General features: G+C 50.0%; 1 protein-coding gene across 5 annotated transcripts in view; it reads left to right on the forward strand.

Annotated features, from left to right (window-relative positions):
• Osbp (oxysterol binding protein) overlaps positions 1-10,000 on the forward strand; it is a 221,252-nt gene that overhangs the window by 53,802 nt on the left and 157,450 nt on the right. The gene's annotated exons all lie outside the window — the stretch shown is intronic.

Genomic DNA, 10,000 nt, shown 5'->3' on the forward strand with positions numbered 1-10,000 from the left:
CTCTCCTACTTCTCAACCTTTTCCCCTTGCCCCTCCCCCGTCTTACTTCTGAGTCCCTTCCCCGTACTCCCTCTCTCCCTCGTACCTCTCAGCTTCTTCCCCCTCCCCCTCCCTACTTCTCAGGTCCTTCCGGTCCCGCCCCCTCCACCCCCTCCCAGGGTTGAGCGTTATATTCGTGACACCGCCATATGACGGGGGGAAAAAAAGGTTGACGGCGGCAGGTGTGCATGTGACAGCTGGTCAAAACAGGTGAGGGGAAAGGAGGGGGAGTTGGAGAGTGCCCCCGGAAGGCGCGTAAGGGTGAAAAGAGGGGAGGAGGAGAATACTTACGGAAGGCGCGTAGGGGGAAAAGAGAGGAGGAGGAGAGTACTCCCTGATGGCGCAGGAGGGGAAAGGAGGAGGGGAAAGGAGGGGAGGAGGAGGAGAGGACTCTCGGAAGGTGCGTAAGGGGAAAATGAGGGGAGACACCGAAGGGTGGAGAGTTTAGAGAGACAAGGGAGAGGGGAAGGGTTAAGGGGGGAAAATGAGGTAAAGCGAGAGGAGAAAGAGTGAGGAGAAAATGAGGGAAAGGAAGGACCACTTTTCTTTCCTGGATTAGGGCCAGTGAACAGTCGATAGAGAAAGACATACGTAAATAAGTGTGCTTAAAATACATAAATGAATAGGTATGCGGGAAATGCTACATAAATAGGCATGCGGGAAATAAATAGATTAATAGGTATGCGGGAAATACTTGCATGAACAGATATGCGTAGGATAGGGAGTATGTATTTTAATTACTCTCTGAAACGGCCGTGGGAATGTATGCATATCAAATGCTTTTAAAGAGATAGACTTTCATTACAAATTTGATGAGAGTATGTGTGTACATGTCTAAGAGTAGAGCGGTCGGTAGGTGGTGTTGCCATGCACATGATTTATATATCTGAGCTTCATGAATATTGAAGTACGTGAGCACTGTGAATGAAGAGAAATCTATGGCTAGTCAAAAGACGAAGCACGTGAGGCAAGACGACGAAGAGAGGAGAAGGGAGAAGGGCGAAAATCGAGGAGCAAGTTGGGGGTTGAGGGTAGGGGTGGGGATAGGGGTTGGAGGTAGGGGGTAGGGGTGGGGGTGGGGGTGAACGTCTTCTGTGGAGGTCTGCTGAATTGGGTGTCCATCTCGCGGGGCGTCTGACTCCGTTCTTCACCTTTGTCTCTTCAGTGCCGGTTAGGGGCGGGGGGTGGGGCTGGGAGGTCGCGCTCCTGGCTGGGCTGGGGGTGGGAGGGTAAGGGGGAGTCGGGTGGAGAACTGTCTGCAGTACGTTCTGGCCGGTGTTCTTCTTTTTAAGATGGTGCTATTGGGGATAAGTTTTAAGTGTATTTAGTCTGTGTACAAATATGCACATATACGCACATGTACATAGGTCTATACTCACACACGCGCACAAGGACATGGACATACACACGTAAAAGTACATCCACGTACAAGTACACCCACGTACAATGAGAGACAAAGAGAGAAAAAGAGTAAGTGAGAGAGAAAGAGAGCACAAGAGAGATAGAGACAGATACAGACAGAGGAGCAATGCAGTGGTTGCAATTGCAGCCACTTCATCGTGCGAATACACACTGGTGCTGTTTTGCAATAGAATAAGCGCTTTTCCCCCCAAGCATTACACTCGAGTGACAGGTCAAAGGTCAAAGCATTTTTATCACAATTGTGTTATTTAATTTGGCGCCGTCCTCGTGAGCAACGGCAGATCGAGCAATATATCAAGCTTGCAACGACCTCGTCTCATCTCCCATCATGATCCGATGAATGCGCCCCCTCCCCTCCTCCCTCCCCCCCACTCTACTCCTCCTCCCTTCCTCCCTTCCTCCCTGGCGCCTCATGACCTCATGACAGCGAGGGGTGAAGGAAGGATAGTGCATGATATAGTGCATGATCTAAGGGTGGAACTGAAGGTGTGGTTTGCAGAGGGAATTAGGGAAGGTTGCTCGCCAGAACAGCCAGGCCGAAGGGGCGTATGTGAACGATACACATACCCAGGAAGGGATATCTGATCTGCTTGGAAAAAAAAGAAGGGGTGATGGTGAAGGGGTTAGGGAGGAGAGAGAGGTGGGGTGGGGGGCGAGAGGAGAAGGGGGCGGGGCATCGCTTGCAATGGGGGTGTGAGGGGGTGAGAGTGGCAGAGAGAGAGAGAGAGAAAGAGAAAGAGAAAGAGAAAGAGAAAGAGAAAGAGAAAGAGAAAGAGAAAGAGAAAGAGAAAGGGAGAAAGAGAAAGGGAGAAAGAGAAAGAGAAAGGGAGAAAGAGAAAGAGAAAGGGAGAAAGAGAAAGAGAAAGGGAGAAAGAGAAAGAGAAAGGGAGAAAGAGAAAGAGAAAGGGAGAGAGAGAGAGAGAGAGAGAGAGAGAGAGAGAGAGAGAGAGAGAGAGAGAGAGAGAGAGAGAGAGAGAGAGAGAGAGAGATAAGGGTTAGACTGTGTATGTGGGTAGTCCTCAGGCTAAGGCTTATTGTGCGAGTCACGAGTGTGGAATAGCTAAGGCCACACGAGTCTGAGGATGCGATGGTGAGGGCGTGAGTCGTGAATGCGAGTCGTGAATACGAGTCGTGAATGCGAGTTGGGGAATACGGCGGTAGTCTCGCGTGTCGCATACGAAGGAGCCATTGCAAAGGACTTGGGACTTACCAGTTTTTGGACTACGCAATATCGACCCTCTGCAAGTATGATCGCACTGCTACTACTCAGTGTGTGTCTTGTGAGCCATTTGGTGTAGTGATGGAAAGTGAGTGGGAGTGGGAGTGAGGGGGATAGTGAGTGAGTGAGTGAGGGGGATAGTGAGTGAGTGAGTGAGGGGGATAGTGAGTGAGTGAGGGGGATCGTGAGTGAGTTAGTGACTGAGTAAGTGAGAGGGATAGTGAGTGAGGGGGATAGTGAGTAAGTGAGGGGGATAGTGAATGAGTGAGTGAGTGAGTAGGTGAGGGGGATAGTGAATGAGTGAGTGAGTGAGTAAGTGAGAGGGATAGTGAATGACGAGTGAGTAAGTGAGGGTGATAGTGAGTGAGTAGGTGAGGGGGATAGTGAATGAGTGAGTGAGTGAGTAAGTGAGGGGGATAGTGAATGAATGAGTGAGTGAGTAAGTGAGGGGGATAGTGAATGAATGAGTGAGTGAGTAAGTGAGGGGGATAGTGAATGAGTGAGTGAGTGAGTAAGTGAGGGGGATAGTGAATGAGTGAGTGAGTGAGTAAGTGAGGGGGATAGTGAATGAATGAGTGAGTGAGTAAGTGAGGGGGATAGTGAATGAATGAGTGAGTGAGTAAGTGAGGGGGATAGTGAGTGAGTGAGTAAGTGAGGGGGATAGTGAATGAATGAGTGAGTGAGTAAGTGAGAGGGATATTGAATGAGTAAGAGACAGACAGACAGACGTGGATGTGGATGTGGATTTTGGGTGGATGGAGTGGGTTGATGAATGAGGACGGTTGGTGAGGTGGGTGAGGTGTATGGTTAGATATGGTGATGTAGATGAGGGCAGGCTCGGTTACGAGGAATAGGTTCGATAGGGTTAAATGTCTCGGCGGAAGGAGGGAAGAGAGGGGCCATGGACAAGTCACACATAAAAAAACAATAATAATAATAATTGAATAACCGTCCCTTCCCTTTGCTTTTAGCACGGTGCCGAGTGCAAAGGGGGGCGTGTTTGGGCAGTCACGAGACAGAGTGGTGGGAGTACGCGACCTTGGGGCGTTTAGAGGTTGGGGGGGAGGGGGTAGGGGAGGGGGATGGAGAAGTGGATAGGGGGGAGGGGGAGGATAAGGAAGAGAAGGGAGAGGGAGGATGAGTAATAAATTGAAAGGAAGTGGGGAGAAGGGGTAGTTAATTGAAGGAGAGAGGGGAAAGGAGAATTGGGTAAGAGATAGGGAGGAGAGGAAGAGAGAGAGGAAGTAGAGAGGCAAGGGAGGAGAAGAGAAGAGAAAGGGGAAGGAGAGAAGGGAGATAGCAGAGCAAGAGGGCAGAAGGTTAAAAGGCCAGTGACACCAGTTCTTGACACCCCCGAGTCGACAACAAAGCAAATATCTTTTCCTTTTTTTCTCAATCTTGACTTAAGCCGGTTGGTGGGGAAATATTTCGGGGCAGAAATCTCTCTTATTTTTTGACACATTTTGGAAGTTTAGCAAGACGGAGCGTCGATACGGCCGACACCTGAAGAAAAGACAGAGAGAGAGAGAGAGAGAGAGAGAGAGAGAGAGAGAGAGAGAGAGAGAGAGAGAGAGAGAGAGAGAGAGAGAGAGAGAGAGAGAGAGAGAGAGAAAGAGAAAAGCTCGGCAGGAGGACTAATCGTAGGGTGAGAATAGAGGTATTGAGGATCTGTATATGGGTGTTTATTTTGTACCTCAGTCGCTTCTCTGGTGATTACTGCGGGAAACGGTGCGCGTTTTCCCCCTTTCTCCCGCCCTTCCTTCTCTTAGCCCTTCTCACCCTCCATCCCTTCCTCTATTACTCCTTCTCTTTCTCCTTTCCTCCCTCTCTTACTCATTCCCTCCTTCCTATACTCCCTTACTCCTTCCCTCCCTTACTCCCTTACTCCTTCCCTCCCTTACTCTCTTACTCCTTCCCTCCCTTATTCCTTCCCACTTTCTCTTCCTCCCTCCCTCTTTCCCTCCTTCTCTCTTTCTCTCCTCTTCTTCTTTTCCTCCCTCCCTCTCCTCCTCTCCTCTCTCTCTCTCTCTCTCGCTCTCTCTCTGTCTGTCTCTAGCTCTCCCTTCCTCCCTCCCTCCCTCTCTCCCTCTCACCCCTTCCCTCTCTCCTTCTTCCCCTCTTCCCCTCTCCCCATTCATCCATCATCCCTTTTCCCCCTTCTATCCCCTCTTTCTCCCTCACGCCCTCTCCGACTGGGCGTGGCGTTCAGAGCTGCACGCGTTTGTTAAATTGTGTTTGTTGTACATCTGATCATAGGATGCGGACGTGTTTGTGTGGTTCAATGTACGTTGAGTTCGTGTGTGTGTGTGTGTGTGTGTGTGCGTGTGTGTGTTTGTTTGTTTGTGTGTGTGTGTGTGTGTGTGTGTGTGTGTGTGTGTGTGTGTGTGTGTGTGTGTGTGTGTGTGTGTGTGTGTGTGTGAGTGAGTGTGTGCGCGCGCACTTATGGTTCAGGCATACGCACACACACACTCACACACACACACACACACACACACACACACACACACACACACACACACACACACATCCTAGTGCATGTGACCGCTCCTATCACAATGATGACCGTCTAAGGGGTGGTGTGGGATAGGAAACCCAAGAGGAGGAGGAGGAGGATGGGGCAGGAAGGTGGAGGAGGGAGGGAGGAGGGAGGAGAGAGGAGAGAGGAGGATGGGACAGGAAGGTGGAGGGAGGAGGGAAGGAAGGTGGAGGGAGGAGGGAGGAGGTAGGAGGTGGAGGGAGGAGGGAGGTGGGAGGAGGAAGGAGGGAGGAGGGAGGAGGATGGGGCAGGAAGGTGGAGGGAGGAGGTAGGAGGTGGAGGGAGGGAGGGCATTTAATTGTGCCATGAGATCTGGGTATCTTAATGATTGCTTTTGTTGCCATGCCACCTCTCTGTCCGCGGGGCCGGCCAGCTCCACCAAGACGAGGCGGGGCTCTGCTAATGGCACAGCAGACTCGCGCCCCGAAGCACAAATGGGATTACTCTGTGGGACTGATGGTGTGTGTGGTGGGGCAATGAGGGATAGGGGTGGGCGGGGGGGGGGTAAAGGGATGGGGGGGGGGTCGCCATGCGGTCCGGTCGTCGGGCGTTTGGGACTGACTCACTCACATAGGGGAAGGAGGAGGAGGAGGAGGGATATGTTTCACGGTTGTTGTTGTTGTTTTTTTTCCTTGTAACCATCTTACTTACTCACTGACTCGCTCACTCGTTCAATTACTCACTCACTTATCACTCACTCACTCGGTCATTCATTCACTTGATCACTCACTCACTCTCCCACTCACTCATTCATTCACTCACTCACCCACTCACTCACTCACCCACCCACCCACTCACTCACTCACTCACTCGATCACTCACTCACTCACTCACTCGATCACTCACTCACTCACTCACTCACTCACTCACTCACTCACTCACTAACGCACCCCACCTTTACCTGTTCCCTTGCCGCCCATGAATAGCACGGGGGAAAAAATGTGATTTTGTGGAAGCAAGCGTTGCTAGGCGAGTAAAGGCGGGAGAGAGAGTAGAGAAGATTTTAAAACCCTTTTTGCTGCGAGTGCGTTTAGGGTGAAGGAAGGAAGGAAGGAAGGAAGGGCATGGGGATCCTTCTCGAATGCGACTCGGTGGCTCGGCGTGTGGTTTAGATGGATTAAAGAGAGCCAAGTTTAGGGGCTGTTCCTTTAATTCAGGGGGAGGGGGGGGGAGACTACGTAAGAAGAAGAAAAAAGAAAGAAAGAAGGGAGGGAGGGGGAGGGGAGGGGGAGGGGATGGGTCTTGTACGCAGCGGGGATGGAGGACAGAGATAAGATCGCCGAGGGATGGTTGTTATATCCAGCGTGCGGACGGACAGACGGTCGGACGCGCTGTGGAAATTACGCTGACTCAGTGGGGTGGGGGGGTAGGGGGGAGGCAAGAGGAGGGGGTCATGGAGGGGATGAAAAGGGAATGAAGTTTGCTTTCCTCTATCTCTCTTGTTGTTGTTTTCGCGTGCGTTTTGTAGTAGTAATATCTATTGTTGTTTTTGTTGTCTATATCTATCTACCGTTCGTAATTTCCCCCGGTTGTTGTTTTGACTTCTTTCGATCTTGCTTGTGCGTTAACAGGCGCGATCCGACCCGCAATATTTGGTGCAGGATGGCTATATCCTTTTCTAACGGGATATACTTTTGTCCCGGATCGATATATCCTTCTCGTGAGTTTATCTAGGATGTGGGGCGAGCAGGGATAGGATAGCATTTGAGGAGATGAGAGGCGCGAAAAATTCGAAATATTTTATTAGTGTCAGTTGAGGTGAATTATGAAGAGATGTTAGACGGACAGGCAGAGGTGTGTGTGTAGTGGGGGGACTGTGGTTTACTCTATGGTGTCATTGTAGTGCATTGTTAGATTGTGATATATTTTTGGAACCTGAGAAACTACGTGTGTGTGTGTGAGTGTGAGTGTGTGAGTGTGAGTGTGTGTGAGTGAAAGTGTACGCGCGTCTGTGCCTGTTTCTATGTGTATGCGTGCATGTAGAGCTAGTATTGATATATATATTTATATATGTATATATATATATATATATATATATATATATATATATATATATATATATATATATATATATATTGTATTTTTATTTATTCATTTATTTTTTTATTTTTTTATTTATATGTAAATAACACAAAAAAATGGCTCCGTACTATCACGGTTAACTAATCATGCGGATCGTATAGCATCGACTGTTGCAAAAAGACCCCCATCCCTCCCTCCAGACGTTACGTGTCCTCCTTAAGGCAATCAGGTGTTAAAGAGAGCGAAGGATAGCAGGAGTTGCAGGTGATCCGAGGTGAAGGAGGCGGGCAGAGCGAGACAAATTGGCTGCTGAATTGGATCCTATTTAGGTGATCACTGGTGCTCCCCCCCCCCCTCCCCCCACCCACGGGACTTCAACTTTATTTAGTTGTGTGTTTGTTTTGCTTTTTTTTCGCGTGCTGTTTTGCTCTTTTTTTTCATTTATATAATTACAACCGACGAAAAAAGAGGAAAGTATGCTACATGTTTGAAATTTAGAGAATAAAAAATAAACTTAAAAAATACACTGTAAAGCCAGTAAGCATAGTGTGATTTCGGTGCAAAAACAATAGGCGTTTTGGGCGGTTGAAAAAAATGTGGATGGGTGGGGGAGGGGAGAGGGGAGAGGCAAGGATTCAGGGATTGAGGAGGGGGACAGGAGGGAGGGGGGAGGGGAGAGGCAAGGATTCAGGGATTGAGGAGGAGGGCAGGATGGAGGCCAGGGGGGAGGGGAGGGAGGGGGTAGAGGTCTTTGATAACGTTTACAAAAGCGGGCGGGAGGAAATGTGTGATTCTGGGGAATTTTACGGGATTATGGCGGGCAGTGAATCTGGATTTGGCGATGGGAATCTATGTTCCCCCCCTCCCCCTTCTCTCTTCCCCTTCCTTTCCCCCTCCCCCTCCCCTTTCTCCCTCCTCCCTCCCTGTTTTTTCTTTCCCTACTCCCTCACCCTGACCCTTCTTTACCTTCTCCCTGCGCCCTCTAATCTCTGCCCCATTCCCTCCTCTCTCTCTCCCCTCCTTCTCTTCCCTCCTTCTATTCCCTCCTTCTATTCCCTCCTCTTCTTCCCTCGCTTTCCCTCCTCTTCCCTCCACTTCCCCGTTATGGCCTCCCTTCCCGCTCCTTGCTCTCTCTCTCCTCTTCCTTCTTCTTCCTCTCCTCTTTCCCTTCTTTCTCTCTCTCTCCTTTCCCTTCTTTCTCCTTCTCTCCTCTCCTCCTGCCCCTTCTCCTCCCTCTTCCCTTACCCCCTCCCGCATTTAGTCCATTGAAAGTGTGGGAAAGGGAACTCTGTTGAAGAGAGGGGAGGGGTAGGGGAGAGGGGGGGAAGGGGGAGGATTAGACGTGTATTCAGAGCTGGTTTATATTGATGTTATATGTATTTATCACACCCGCGCGCGAATACACACGCACACGCACACGCGTACGCACACGCACACGCACACGCACACGCACACGCACACGCACACGCACACGCACACGCACACGCACACGCACACGCACACGCACACGCACACACACACACACACACACACACACACACACACACACACACACACACACACACACACACACACACACACACACACACACACACATACGTACATACATACATACATACATATATACATATATATATATTTATATTTATATTTTTATTTTTATTTTTATTTTTATATATTGAGGAATTGGATTCTAGTCATCTTCCCCGAGGAGGCAATGTTTACATGCCGTAAATAGCATGTATTTTTATTTCCAGAAGTAAAACACAGGTAGGCCTATGTAAACGTCCTGGGGGGGAGGGGGGGACTGCCATGCAAATCCAGGAAGTTGAGCGATGTCCAGCATGAGAAAAGGGGGTCGCGGGAGCGGACATCAAAGGGGAAAGCTTTAACACACGGAGGAAGCGAGTACTTAGAGAGAGGACTGTGGGGAATGGTGGGGGGAGGGTGGAGGGGAGAGGATGGGGGAGGGATTGGGGACGGGGACGGGGTGTGGAGGGGAGGGGATGAGGACGGGGTGAAGGGGAAAGGGAGGGATTGGGGATGGGGTGGGGAGGAGGGGAGAGGGAATGGGGACGGGATGGGGAGGAGGGGAGAGGGAATGAGGACGGAGTGGGGGTGGGGAGGGGGGAGGTAATCTCCAAATGGACCAATGTCATAATCGTTAAGACTCCCAGCACGGAGTCCGAACGGTGGGGGGTAGGGAGAGGGGGGGTGGGGGAGTGGGAGGGAAGACAAGGGAGCCAGACTGGACTCTCATTTTCCCCTTTGTGTATTGCTCTTCTTCCTCGTTTGGTTTTATCTTCTTGTTTACACATGAAAGCGCTTTTCCCCTTTCTCCTGTTATTTATTTGGATTTTTTTTTCATTTTCGTTCTTCTATTCTTCCTTTTCTTTTGGGTTCTCTTTCTCTTCCTCTACTTTTTCATATTCGTCTACTCTCTTCTTTTTCTCTCTCATCTCTCTCTCCCTCCCACCCTCCCTCCCTCTCTCTCTCTCTCTCTCTCTCTCTCTCTCTCTCTCTCTCTCTCTCTCTCTCTCTCTCTCTCTCTCTCTCTCTCTCTCTCTCTCTCTCTCTCTCTCTCTCTCTCTCTCTCTCTCTCCCACTCTCCTTTACTCATTTCCCTCTCATATTCTTTCTTACTCCATTTTCCCTTTATTCTTCGCTTTCCTTTTTTCTCCCCTCTTGCTCACCCTCTCCCTTTCCCTCTCCGTCTTCCTCTTTCTTTCCCTCTCTGTCCACCCTTTCACCTCTCCCCTCAC

Source organism: Penaeus japonicus, unplaced genomic scaffold (assembly GCF_977035675.1).
Source record: "Penaeus japonicus unplaced genomic scaffold, GWHDUDI00000001_assembly GWHDUDI00000004, whole genome shotgun sequence".
NCBI classification, from domain to species: Eukaryota; Metazoa; Arthropoda; class Malacostraca; order Decapoda; family Penaeidae; genus Penaeus; species Penaeus japonicus.